Source organism: Temnothorax longispinosus, chromosome 2 (genome assembly GCF_030848805.1).
Source record: "Temnothorax longispinosus isolate EJ_2023e chromosome 2, Tlon_JGU_v1, whole genome shotgun sequence".
Taxonomy (NCBI): domain Eukaryota; kingdom Metazoa; phylum Arthropoda; class Insecta; order Hymenoptera; family Formicidae; genus Temnothorax; species Temnothorax longispinosus.
Genome location: NC_092359.1, coordinates 7,365,673 through 7,379,971, shown reverse-complemented (window position 1 = coordinate 7,379,971; position 14,299 = coordinate 7,365,673). Strand labels below are relative to the sequence as shown.

The window sequence follows — 14,299 nt, the reverse complement described above, 5'->3', positions numbered from 1 at the left end:
TCCCTTGCTATAATTTAAAGATTTAGCATAACTGCAATCATCGTTGTCATCAATGTTGAATATCTCGGCTTAACGTGAAATTTCCCTCGACGGGAGGGGGGTTTTGGAGAAATTTGATCGGTGAGGATTTTTATTTTGCAGCGTTATCTTCGTAATAAAAAATAAATCGAGACTTTCCTTCACATTCTTTATCATCACTGATATTAAATTCATTAAAGATTCTCATTAAAAATGTGAAAATGTAACGCTATGTGTATTAATCTATATCGTGTTGAAAAGAAGAGTAGTCTTTCGAAGTAAGAGCAACTTGAAGAAATTGGACCGAGGTGAGGATTTTTATTTTGCAACGTTAAAAGGTATCTTTATAAAACAAGATTTTTTTTCCTCGAAAATGTTACCCCAACATTCATTTCATTAAAGATTCTCATTAAAGTGGAGATGAGACGTTATGCATATTATTAGCTGCAGTCTATATTGCAGTTCGCATTAGAAAGGGAATTACCGCGGTTAATTAAGCTAAGCTGTCACTGCTGCCGGCCCGTAATTACTCGGATAGCACGGTGACACTTTCCTTGTTTCGAGCAATCGGGTGGCACGCTTATCGCGAGCCGGGAATACATGACCGTCACGATGTTTCGAGCGATCGTCTAACTGTTGCAATTTGGTACACAGCTAATTGCAATTGTAACAGCCGCGGTTAATAAAACCGCGGTTATAAAACCGACCGTGTTTGCAGCAGAAGCTTTTTAATACGAAAACATTCACGTGGCGATCGTATAAAAAACGTACTGTCGCTGTTATCTCGTTAATTAAACCGAGAGTGCTTCGTAGTAAATGCAGCACTTTCTTCAGATTTGAATTACGGGCGTAGCAACAGTGACGAATGGAGTAAACTGAAAAGTGAGTAATACGATTCGACTCGCTCCGAACAATTCCGACAGGTAGGATTGTATTACGTCGATGCACGACGACGCAGTTAGAAGAAAAGACTGCAGTCTCCTAAAGCCATCTTGCAGCAAGGTAACCGTGCAGTTTTGCGAAGAAACGAGAAGCGTTTCACATTTATAACGATTTACTGCTCGAGTTTGAACTTTAACTAACGGTCAAGGTAACGGGAATATTGCACGCACGTGTGCATTAACTTTGTTACGCAATTGAATCAGTGGTCTCGAAAAAGACATGGAGCTAATTAGCAATATTGATCTATCTGTAATATAACTAAGAAGGTAATTCATAGGTTACAACATTACGTACCGAGAGCCACAAAAATCAAACGTCAAACGATTTTTTTCGATTTCAAAATGCAATAAGGTTCCTGGTTCACGATTTCCAAACCAACGATTCGTTTATTATTCACACGCATATTGATGTATTAATATTGGAAGACGATAATACTTTACTTGTGTAAGTATGCGACATGTATATTTTATTTAATTACCTCTTCATTGTTTCTTAAATTACGATATGTCGTGATAAACTATAATACATAAATCGTATAAATAATTATTAAGCCAATCTTAATTAATACCATATGGTTCAAATAATTTCAATTTTGAGAGAAACTTGAACATTTCTTTCTTCTTAAGAATTATTTCTTTGTAATAGAAAGATCACAGCCTTGATTCTTTTTATTTTAACTTTTTATTAACTTATTATTATCATAATCTTATTTTCGTTGAAATAAAGTATCCTTCGGAACACGAAGCTAATCCTTAAACCGTATAAATAACATTCGTCTCTTTGAAATTTTGTTCTTTTTTTTTTTAGTAATTTACACCGATATAAGTTAACACGAACTCTTTTGCCAATTAAAATTATTAAACCAAATATACGATCCAAATTAACCTTCTACTACGTTAATTGACATTAAGAAAATTAATAAAGAAATTTAACGTATTATAGATATTGGCACGATGACTGACATAGTCGACGCCGACCTTTAACGGTTTAACATACCTCAATCGTTTTGTGATACTAATTATAAGACTATATTCGGTGGAGGATGATTTGGCGATATTCATTTTCCAGAAATATCCACCTTGCAGATTTAGCGGTAATTTACAATCCTGCTCTCAATTGTGCAATAAATATATAAATCGTAATCAATGCGCACACCGCGTGGGCTGTGAATCAATTAAAAGTAGTTTCATATCATATTACGTAGGATAACAAGGAAATGCACCGGGAAATCCTCACGTGGTATTTAATTAAGGACTTTTTCAATCTCGCGAATTGAATGTGGGTCGCGCGCACATTTCGCGAGTCGACGCGTATACTTTTCGACGCATCGAGCGGCGGATCAAAACAGCGCGGCCGATGTAGGGCAGAACCGTCACGGGGTGAACGGCACAAGCTCTCCCTCGCGCTTGGTAAGAACATCGCGCATCTGCGCAAACGTCGCGAGTGTTTGCCGGCGAAGCTCAATAATTTGCTGCTAACGCAGCGAAACTTCGCCTCCCTTCGAGCGGGTGCCGAACCGATCGGGATCGTAAGACGAGCCGATCGCGGCCATTAAGTCGTCGCTCAAGCAACAAAGTCGATTAACTTTCGAGCGGGGAAACTTACATGTGTTAACACACCCGATATATGCTATTAATACATCAGCGGTGCAACCTATGTATCTCTATTGTCTCCCCCTTACGTTATTGTTAGCCCTAATAATTCACGTCAATGTAATTAATTGTGATATACCATATGTTAACTGACGAACACTAATTCTGTTGCAATGCTTTATTTACACATAATTTTTATTTGCACACTCCGATAACATCATCTGTAATAATGATTACCTTTAAGGCTTGTCTTTTAATAATTGCTAGAATTTTTCTCTCTTTTTATCTGCTATCTCTTCTGTTATTTATCTTTCTTCTTTATGTATTTGCTTTTTTATGCTAAGTGCCTTGAAAGAACTCATGATTCACAATGTTTTACTCTACACATACACAGTAGTGTACTGACTCGTAATCTTATAGATAACGATCGTCTATTAACTTTAAAAGCTGCAAACTCACTCTCACACACACACATTCTCTCTCTTTCTCCGATCCATTTAATCTATTCCATTAAATCCATATATATATCGAGGATTATAATCGGCCTCGGGAAGACTCCGAGTTCGTCTCATCGATTGCGGTTCCTACAAACACTTCCGAAGTCGATTTTCCTTGCTCTTCGATCGTAAGTTCGGGAGTCGGGAGCGTAACAGGCTGAAATAATTTCTACGAGAAACGATCCAGAGATAAACCAGCGCGCGATCGCTGTACTCGATCTGAGTGAGCTAAGTCCGAGATAATTGTGTATTCCGTCGGAAAATGCTGTTGTAAACACGGTATCGAGACGATCGACGTAAGGCGACGAGAAGACTTGCGGGAGAGCTTTCTGCGACTATCGGGGATGTATATTAAGCTTATAGGGTGTAATTCTCGATGAAAAGAGCGGCGATTGCGCTCGCAGAACACCGCCCGTGGTATCTCAGCTGGCTAATTAGCCGGTCGATCGTATTTTGCCATACGCGACGCACGCATGATCGACACGGTAGACGCGGAAAAAAAATATAAGTAAGGGGTCGCGCGCAACGAAAGGAGGAATATCGGTGGTCTATCGACCGAGCGGGTAATTATACGCGGTCGATGTTAAGAATCCCTCAGAGACATTATAATACCTAATATCCTGAACATTACGCTACAGCACGGCACTATAGTGCCGTGGATCAATGGCGGATTTAAGGAATGTCGAGCATTTGCCGGGTGCGAGAAATCGTTGGGCAAAAGAATTCGTATTATATGAAAATTAAACCGAAGACAGACGGTCTTGTCTTTAACATTTTATCTTTAATTATTATAACGAGTAAATTATATGCTCTTGTGCACAATCGGTAGATTATATCTGAAGAGAAGAATATAGACTATATTGTGTTACAGAAAAAATAACAAATTATACGGATATAATTGTTGTTAAATGATATCTTTCATACACAGTGCTTTGCTAAATAAATTGTTTTATTTAGTCAATTGTTTGACGCGCGCGCACGTGGTGTACAGCTATTGTAAAATCCGCTACTGAATGTCATCCCCCGGCTTATACGCAGAAAATATTGAAAGAAGAAAATATCGCGCGTAAAACGTACAGGTGTTTGGACGGCTTTCGCGAAGGTTTTCATAAAAGCATAAAGGGAACAAAACACGTTTCTCTGGCAGGTCCGTGAAATAAGCTTTCATATACTTTTTTTCCGCACGAAGGAATGCGAAAATGATTCTACTTGACGCGATACGTTTTTCATTTGTTTCAAGATATATTAACTCGTGAATATTTTGTTAGACGCTGGTTAGTAAAACGTCGCGGAACTTTAACTGCCACTTTACATTTTTCGGCTTTCCCCTCCCCCCCCCCTTCGCGTAATTACGCCAATTTATCGCTGACCCACAAACAAACTCGTGAAATATTCACGTCTTTCGTGTTGATTTTTCCTACCCACACACAGTAGGCACGGGCGCGTATCCGTATGGATACACACACCAAATAACAAAATACGCATTTCGTTTTATGTGATCTACGTCCCACATTTCCACGCTGCGTCTGGCTAAAGACGGAGGTTGTTCTAAACTTCGGTCAGTCACCTTTACCCCAAATACAGCTTCGCTGTCGATAGATGATAGTACGAAATCGGTACAGCCAACTTGCACCTGAGTGCGATGCTCGCGAGCTTTTCGTCTCAAAACTCGTTGCACCTAAAATAAAAAACGCTAAAAGAGAGTACTCGTTACATTAAAAATAAATCTCTACTGCCAATATAACTATTCGTGTGCGAATTGTATCTCCAAACGGTTTTTTTAAAGAGATACTTCATATGGGAAATACACTTTTCACTTTTCCAGCACCTGTCACGTTTGCTTATTTGTACTTATGTGACGCCAACAAAATGTTGTTTAATTTATGCTCGTGTCGTTGGATATTCTGACACGATTCAGATTTAGTAACGAATCGAAATATCTACTTTAATCTTTTTTTGTTGTCATTTATGAGATTTAATCGGGAATACTTTGAAAGTCAAATTGGAAGTATCTTTTATTAATTAACCCACTCCTTGATTTAGAAACTTATTTTTTCTATAAATCGCCGGTGAAACTGCCGCTTTTGACGTTATTACATACCGGGAATCGATCGAAGAATTAATTGTATAAGATTGAAATTGCATAAGTATACCTATCGAAATCGGTCATTGTGTCTTCTCCCGTTTAAGAATTAAAGCGGATAGTGCCGGGATCAACCACTGTCTCTCCGCTCATCGTTAAGAGAGGGCACGTTAATGTGGGACGTGGAACGGTCAGCGTTTTATCGTCCACGCGTACCCCTTTCCTCCCGATTGCGATTACCCCTTATCTCACGGCGAGATATTAGGACGCAAAATCGAAACAGCGAATCGACCGAAGGGGGTACGCGCGAGAACGAGGGAGAGAGTGAGAGAGAGTGAGACGGAGGCAACGGGGCGGAGGCAGCAACAACAACAGCGAGGGGTTTAACTTTAACCCGCGAGGAGGAAGAGACGGAAGGTGGTGGAGGGTTGCGAAGCGCAGGCGTTCGCACGCTCCTGCGCATCGTTACCGTTGCTGCTGTATACCGCGATGCGACAGTCATACGTGAAGCGCGAGAGCGGGAGGTGTTCCACTCTCCCTCTCTCAAGTCTCTCAGTATCGTTTTTTCTGAGGAAAGCTTTTAGGTATTGCGTGCAAGCCCGCGCGTCACGGATCCGACGATCGTTTCGCGTGTCGCACTCCCCCCCTTTCTAATAGCCGCACGAGCGTTTAGCCAGACACCCTCGCGCTCGTGCATGTGCATGTGCACGGGCATAAATCCCCGTGTACACGTGTATACACGTACGCGCGCTCGCGCGCGCGCGTCCCGTGTGAACGCTCGTTACCGCGTCCGCGACCAACGCTCCGCGCGCGGTTCATCGCGGACAAACCTCGCTCGCGTTCTCCAGCCCTCCGAGGGAGACTCGAAACTCCGTCGAGATTCGACGGAAGAGCTTCAGGGTGAAATTTCAATTTCTCGTGCCCGCCGCGCCGCGCGGACGAGGGAAAGACGCGCGATCGCGTGAATCGCGCGCGATTTGACATTCGACGCGGAGCGACGCGCGGCCGCGGAGGTGTCGAGAGAGACACGCGGTCCGCCTCCCGGAGGCACCGCGACGAGGGTGAGGGTTGTTGTTTCCGGTGAGCGATGTTTCCTCTGTGACGTCGTGAAGGCGAGAACGGGTCGGCGCATTCCCCTCGTCGCTGGCGACGGTGTCGCGAACCGGTCGGTGCCACCGTCCGACGTATGCATCGAGGAGATGCATCGCAACATGCCGCGAATGACGTCTCTCGGCCGTCGCGACGGATCGACGCGTTTGTTAAGAACTGGATTGAAAACTGGTAGAAAAGGTAGGAATACAAGATGAACGAGGAGAAAAGAAAAGCTGCCGCACCGTGATGTCTCGTAGGACATTTTAATCCTTTCCGGAAAATCTCCACGCATGTGTGATGACCAATATAACTTACGTCTATATATTGTTGCAGATCCAAGAGTGTTATTGTAGTTAAAGGTCTCCTTACATGTTTCTCTTGCAGTTTTAAATCACATCATTTAACATGATATAACTTTCAATACAATTAAACGATTAAACGACGTAATTTACACATGCAAGAAACATGTAAAAAGAACTTGAGTCAAATATGTCATTTTTAGACGTTTATATGCGTGTAAAAATAAAACACTTGGATTTGCAGTGCACTCTGTTGAAGAGATGTCTGGATAAAAATGTAAATTATATTTATGGTACTGCTAAGTGACATAAATTATATAGATCACCCGTTTTAATTAGTACCGATAAATTGGGTCAACGCTACGTTATATAGGAATCTCATATTTCTACCTTTTTTCCCATTGTCTCGGGCGGAAGGGGATCCGGATAATGGGGGATTTCCGAAGATAAACGCATAAAAAAACCAATCCTAATGCTCATTCATGACAATTGGACCGCGAGGAACGAAATCCTAAAGCTAAATTCCCGCAGTTTACGAAAATTGACCTCTCGCCGCGGTTACATCGGTTTCAATTCCCGGTTACTAACCGCGTGAGCAGCTTGTTGTCGAACGCGGTGGCCGATCGAATGTAGGTCGGGACGATGATGCGAGACGTGCCTGGGCCGAGTCTCTCGGCCGAAGCCGAATTTCAGCTTCGACACGATCGCCTCCTTTCTCTAGCCGGAAACTCAGACCGGACGTCCAATTTCTTTCAAACTCGAAGTGAGAATCCCGCCCGTATAGACGCATCCGTACGTGTTCGGCGTGTCGAAGGAAACCGATAACCTTTCGCCCGACAGTCGAATAATCTTTGCGAACTTATATAGGTACGCATTTAGACGGATGGATCGGCAATGCGCGCAATTCTCGTCCGCTCCCGATTGAATTGGGCGACTTTCAGAAACGTCAAAGCCGAACGAAAACTTCGTAATGTATGAAATGGAATCGCTCGCCTGGCAAAGGCGCGCTAAATCAAAATCATATTTTATAAATGCGACATGGGAATATTTTTCAATAATGAGAATCCAATGAATTTCAGAGCTATACTATATAGCAATAAATAATCGCGAAAGAAACAGTTATTGGAAAACGATGCGATGTTTTACTCCCCGATGTTACAATTATTCTCGAATTAACCCTCTTCTTATCGACTTTGAAAGCATTGTTAAAAATGTCACTTTTTAACGTCCTAATAAATGCATATAAATATATAAATACTTAATAGATATATTTTAATTTTCACAAATAATTGAAATAATTCTTAAGATATATACCAAAAATCTATTTCCCGAAGATTAGAAGAAGAAAAAAAAAACTTATTTTTTAATGATTTTGCTATAAATTTATGTTTACAATGTTCATTCATAAATTATGCATACCGTTTGAATGAGCGTTTTAGATATTTGAATAGAAATTTGAACACAAAGAAAGGTCAATTTTGATCGATCGATCAACATTGTGTCGTTATAAATTTTAACCTTATTAGAAAAATAACGATAGGAAAATAATGAAAAAGAGAGGAGATGTATGTGTCAAAATGTATGAGTTTCGTTTTAACGTACTTTTAAAACAATCCATTTGATTAATTCGATTAATTAAATCTGATGCGTATCTTTTCTTCACTTCATATTCTCTCTTTCCCCTTATTTCTATATTTCTCTCTTTCGCTTTACTATTTGCTCTCAATTATACTTGCTTTAATGCAAACGCATTTGACGTCCAATTTATATGCAATGCATTTCTGTTTGACGCTCGAAAAGGACTCTCCTCGCAGAACATAATAATATCTCCGTCGCCTCTGTTTCCTGTCCGATAAATATCTCCCTTAATTCCCGCTCATTCTCTAATATACATTTCTCTTCCTTGCTCTCTTGACTCTCTTCCCTCTAATAGATATTCTTCTCTACTAAGCTTGTCTCTTACTCTCATTCTCTCCCGTCGCAATGCGATTAAATGCATTTGAACTTCAAACCATAGCGCAACCGTCCAACGTAGCACTGTACAACCTCTATAACCTGAATTAATTAGCAGCGAGCGTATATTCGTGATATTCAAGGCATTTGAATTGCTGAATTCCGATACTTAAATGTACGAGCAAAAATATGCAAAAAATATATTATTAAGCGAAGTAATACTTATAATGAGCGAAAATGTCAATATTTAAAAAGGAAGAAAAATATCCGATATATTTTAGGATTTTTAGTATCTGTAATATTTTTATAATATGTTCCCAAAGAGAAAGAACGTGTGCGCGCGCGCAAGAGAGAGAGAGAGAGAGAGAGAGAGAACTGTGACATCGTAGCATCTGTGAAATATAGCGTGCATTTTTCATTGTGAATACTGCAAACTTATGTAATCTCTCTGTCACTTTTAAAGTTACATGCAAGCTGCCTGCAAGTAAATGTCACGCGAGTCAAATATCAAGAATTGACTTTCATTTGTATACAACTTATCACGGTGTTAGTCCGTCTACATGTCTTTTTAATCTCGCTATAAATTCTCCGTCAGTTAGACATATGAGAACTGTCACGAAATATTTACAATTGTACCTTGTACCTCCATGCACCTTTCACCATTCACACTATATACATCGTAAATTGAAACTTTAATTTAAACATTTTCATTTGTTCGACGGATATTAGAGAAATACTTTTCGCACTCGCCGTAAACAAAATTTTCAGAAAACGTCCCGCAAATTATGTATCGTTTGACGCACGCATGATGTGGGTCAAAACCATTCAACTATTCAACTTGGGTCGCGATAGATTTTCTCGAGCTATTATGCAGAACCTATCTTGGGAATATTTGAGCAATTCAAATGTCATCTGGGATCTGCCCTGGTATGAATTTCAGATTAAGATAAAGAAATGATGTGTTATATTTAGCATTAGAAACAAGATGGTTTTGCTAATCTCCATTCTCATCTACCCCTCGAAATTATGGAACCTAGGCACGTACATACCTAGCCCTCCGTGTGGGCGTAAAACAAGCTCTATATTCGGGAAAGAATTCCGACTACCGATGAATTCGGATTATTGGGGGTTGCGCCGTATTTACGTTTCGATGATAGGCAAACGGGAACGCGGAGATCGTGGCAAACGACTCATCTGTCGGGCGCGCGAGAATCGAAGCGTGTGAAAGAACATCGAAACCGTGACCCATTTTGATGATAACGAATCACCGACTCGCGGAGGTATGCGTATGGCTACTGCGTTTTGCCAGGTGGCCAATTAACGAGATAGTTCTTTTGCACCGCAGTATTTTATATATGCCACAGTCCACATGTATTACGTCAAATGAGAATGTTCGAACATTCAGTGCGAAGAAACTGTGACTTATCGTGGCAATTTTTAACCTTTAGCACCCTTTCGATAAATTCAAGTTAGTTAAAATTAACTGGGAGTTTTAAAGTTCTAGAGACAATAGAGCCAGGGATGGAAAAGAGATAAATTGAAAAGTTTGAGAGGCTCGCCGAAGAAGAATGAGCTAAGTCTATCATTGCAACGTTTTGTTTTAAATATGGACTCGCGCATACACAAAATGAGCCCTACATATTGTTGACTTATTCTACTTACGCTGTGAATTCTTCGCTTAATTTTAACCAACGTGTATCAAAACGCCGTCTATAATGGTGGCTATAGTAATATTTTTTAAAATTAGACTCGGCTAAGTAAATTTTTTTCTCTTCTGTTTACATTACAAATAACAACTCTACGCTATATACAATTTGAAAAGTTACAGCAAATTACTGAAGCTTAATTCACGTTGACATTACAACTTTAAATTTACATTGTCATGTATGTATTTAACATGACATATTACTGTCTAGCATGTGAGAAATGAATTAAAACCGATTTAATTTCAATAAATTAACATTTTGTGTTATAAAAACAAAGAAAAAATGAATATCACGCCTGCGTCGTCACGATCCTATTATTATACGTACAAACAAACGTAGAGATTATTTTCGTGTCTCCAACAACACGATCTGAAGCGCGATTGTATTAATTTCAATTCTCGATCCGTAATACACCGTGTCAACGAGAAATCTTCACTTTTCCTGGGTGCCAATCATCGCGCTGGAGCATCACGCTTCTTCTCGTGAGAAGAATCGCCTCGCGTTACCTCGGTTCAACGTAGCGAAAACACTTGATCGTCCAAGTCGTCGGCACCAACCGCGTGCACCGAGTTTTCCACCTGGTCTCTCTGGCCGATGGAAAGAGATAGAGATTATCCAGAGAAGGGAAGGGAGAGAGAGAGAGAATCGGATAAAGTTTCTTCTTTGTGACGTGAGAACGTCGAACAGTTGGGAACGAGGGGAGGGGGGGGCACGAAGGGAAAGAGGCACCCTATCCTCCTCCTCCTTCTCTCTCCCTCTCTTTATGTAGGTTAACCAGGTCGATCGGCCTACGTTCCCTCGTACCATATCTTGCATCATCTCGACCTACCCCCCTATTCGTCGTCGTAACTTCTCTTGCACACTCTCATCCCCGTTATTGCCCCCTAACTAGTGGCAGATTTATCGATATGCAATATAAACGCTAGTTTAGGTTCCGACCGTGCTATACAAATTGTACTAATTCATTGTAGTAATTAATAGGTGTTTTATTAATTTATTATAATCATTATTATTATTATTATTATTATATTAATATTATAATGTAATATATTTTATTATTTTTATATATATCTGCAACTAGTTTATGTATAATATTTATTGTATATAAACTAAGAAAAACCGATATCGCATAATATTAAAAATTTATGAAAATTAATTTCCTATTGATATTTAACCACTTAAATTTAACCATTAACCGTGTTTCTACTTTTTAAATCAATTCAATAAGCTTTTATCAAATTTTTATTCAAATATTTTGTTGTTTTGTCTTAATATCTGGAAGAAGCTTTATATTCATCTTTTAGGGGATGACTTATATTTACATTTATATTTACTATTTTATGTTTGTGTATTAATTTCCATATTTATAGTAATATATCAATCCATAGTCATAGATATTTATTTTAATTTCTTAGACAGAGTTTATTAAAAGTTATTTTTTAGAAATTTAGAACTTGCTTGACATTATCTTAATTAATCACAATTAAGAGTGAAAGAACTAAAAGTTAACTTTTAAGGCAATTCTGCTAAAAAAACAATTAATACTGCCTACACACTGTTTAATATAACAGCTTGGAAAAATCTTCTACAATTTGAAAAGGTCACGTCAATTACATATTATATATACGCCTTCAAATTGGATGCTGTTGCGGTCAGCGTGCAGCGGTGTGACCAATGCTGCAATACTGATTTATCACATTGAAATAGATGTGAAATACAATCAAACTATTTAGAGAGTTGCATGGAATTACCATTGCAGTTAATTAAATAAAGGAATAGTTTCGTTTACATTACGTCGTACCGGTGCATATGCGGTGTCCAGTTAGATTTTCGCAAAGTTAATCGAAATTCCCACGTCAATCCGAGCGTGTTACGTCTCTTGGAACCCCCTAAGCCTCCTAAATTCGCCCTTACCACCCGACGACCTAATCACTCGACTTCCATCACTCGCAGCTCCGAGAGATATTCTATCGCGATGTAATTTTCGTCGCACAAACGATCAGTTCCGATATTAATCCACCGATTAATCGTCGCCACCTATACGGAAGTTAATTGCTATCCAGATTTGTCACGTTCGACGTGCTCTCGTGTAGGCCGCCATCCGGCGAAATCGAACCATCATATCACGAGAGCGCTCGAGCGAGGAAAGTTCACATTTGAAAAATGAACCGAGTCGCTTCTGGCGACTATGCTGGCACATCGAAACCCGTTCGATCAACAAGCTCGAAAATACAATCAGATATCTACGAGTACCGAATCTACTCACGTGTAATGGTTAACGTTATATATTCGCCCCCCTCTTCCATGAAATTCTACTTTCAACAATAATGAGTTCAATTGGAATAACATACAATTTCATAATATTTTTCCAAACTCGCAGTCATTTAAAAGCTAATTACAATGCAGAATTACAGCCTAAAAGATCGATTAATATTTATTTTTAAATTACGACGAAGAGTTATAGTCACGCTTTTAAAATTATAAAAACGATGATAAATTTTATTATTGGAAAATATTGCCAGTAATGAATATATATGCTGTCACGATAATTGTGATATATAGACTGTTGACGCGGCGTAAAGAAGCCTTATAAAGGAAGAACAATAAAATGGATTCGCGCATTATATTAAAAAATATTATGAAATTCAATTAAAAACTGTTCTATATTCCCGTCATTATTCGATATGAAACCTATCTGCGATAATTTAAAATCATTGGAGGACAATATTGCATAGTCGCTTTTACGTAGATTCGAATAATTATATATGTTAATGAAATGCGAATATAAGCCCGTACGCTATTTCAATATTAGCAAAATTACAATATGGGGATTTACAATATTTATAGCTCGGAGTTTCAGGTTACTTTTCATTTACGAGTTCCTTTACCAATTGGCGGTCGATTCTATATAATTAACCGATATATGTTCCCGACATATCATATATCATTTGTATTATATTATACAATATGTTTATATATATTGCACTTCCCCTCTTTCCGTCCCGTTCAACCAACGACTTCATTTCGGGCCATGTGCGTTCGTCGCGTTACGCGACGCGAAACAGGCTTAGCCGATGAGAAATCCGTCATCGTCGGAGAAGCGTTTTCAGAGAAACGTGGCCGTATTATAATTAATCGATGCGTTTACTCGGACGTGGGACGTGGGGAAGGACGTGCGACTGTGTGGGTAGTGCGGGTATACGTGTGCCCGTGTACACGGCATCGCACTCCATGCGGCCGTAATATCCGGAAAAGCTAATTCACCGTTTATATGACAAATGGTGCTGAAAATATTTCCGCGCTTTTCACGTTAGGTGTATTTAACGCGTATCCGATTTAGACTCTCCGGCGGATACAAAGCCGAACATCGACGAGAAAATATAGCGCGGCCCGTTAACTCTATAAAATAGTTAACACGGGGGTTAATTCGTTGTGGCGCGAAATAATTTCGACGATTGGACCGAAAATAGGATTACACGGCGGATTGAAGCCGCGCGTTCGCGTAGCGCATCTTTTTTTCCCGCTGGATTTTGATACAATAAACAATAAACGATTCGGGATTCTGTCGACAGTTAAAAAAAAAAGCTTTTACAAAACAATAGCCAGTCGTAAATCTCGGCTATACATTTTCGAAACTTCATGTCAAAGTGGTTTCCATATTGTTACAATGAAATAGTGAGTGTTTTGTTTTTCCTTCGACGCTGCCACGGCCAAACATTGCCCAACGTAATAACCAATCTGCGTGCAGTCTTGTACAAAGCTTTGTAAAATTATATGTTTATTTTTGTATACATGTCCTTCGTTTCGCGGGTTTGCAAAAATATTAAACCGTTGCAAATTACCCTGTCAAAACTATCTACGATTTGGAGGAGGCCGGGGGGGGATTAAACTTATATATATTTGCATTTACATACGTGCCGCTTCCTTGTTAAGTCTTGTTCCGATGCAAATATGAAGAGATGCCAGAGAGATGCTTTAACGAAGAGACGTAATAGCAATAAATCCAACCGCGATTTCGAAAATTGGGTGCAGAATCGATACTCCTTCACTTCGAGCACAAATTTGCGGATACCTTAGTCTCTCCATTCTCAATAGAGGGTTAACAGATATGTCTTTC

The 14,299-nt window shown here is 39.5% G+C and overlaps 1 protein-coding gene across 6 annotated transcripts in view; it reads left to right on the top strand.

Annotated features, from left to right (window-relative positions):
- The first annotated feature begins 5,642 nt into the window (after nt 1-5,642).
- Nucleotides 5,643-14,299, top strand: part of LOC139808718 (uncharacterized) — a 56,300-nt gene continuing 47,643 nt past the window's right edge. For 3 of the 6 annotated variants that reach the window (XR_011730932.1, XR_011730931.1, XR_011730930.1), the window contains exon 1: nt 5,643-6,422. The gene's annotated coding sequence lies outside the window, so the exon portion shown is untranslated. The remainder of the gene's footprint in view (nt 6,423-14,299) is intronic. The other 3 variants (XM_071771006.1, XM_071771005.1, XM_071771003.1) reach the window with 2 other exon arrangements.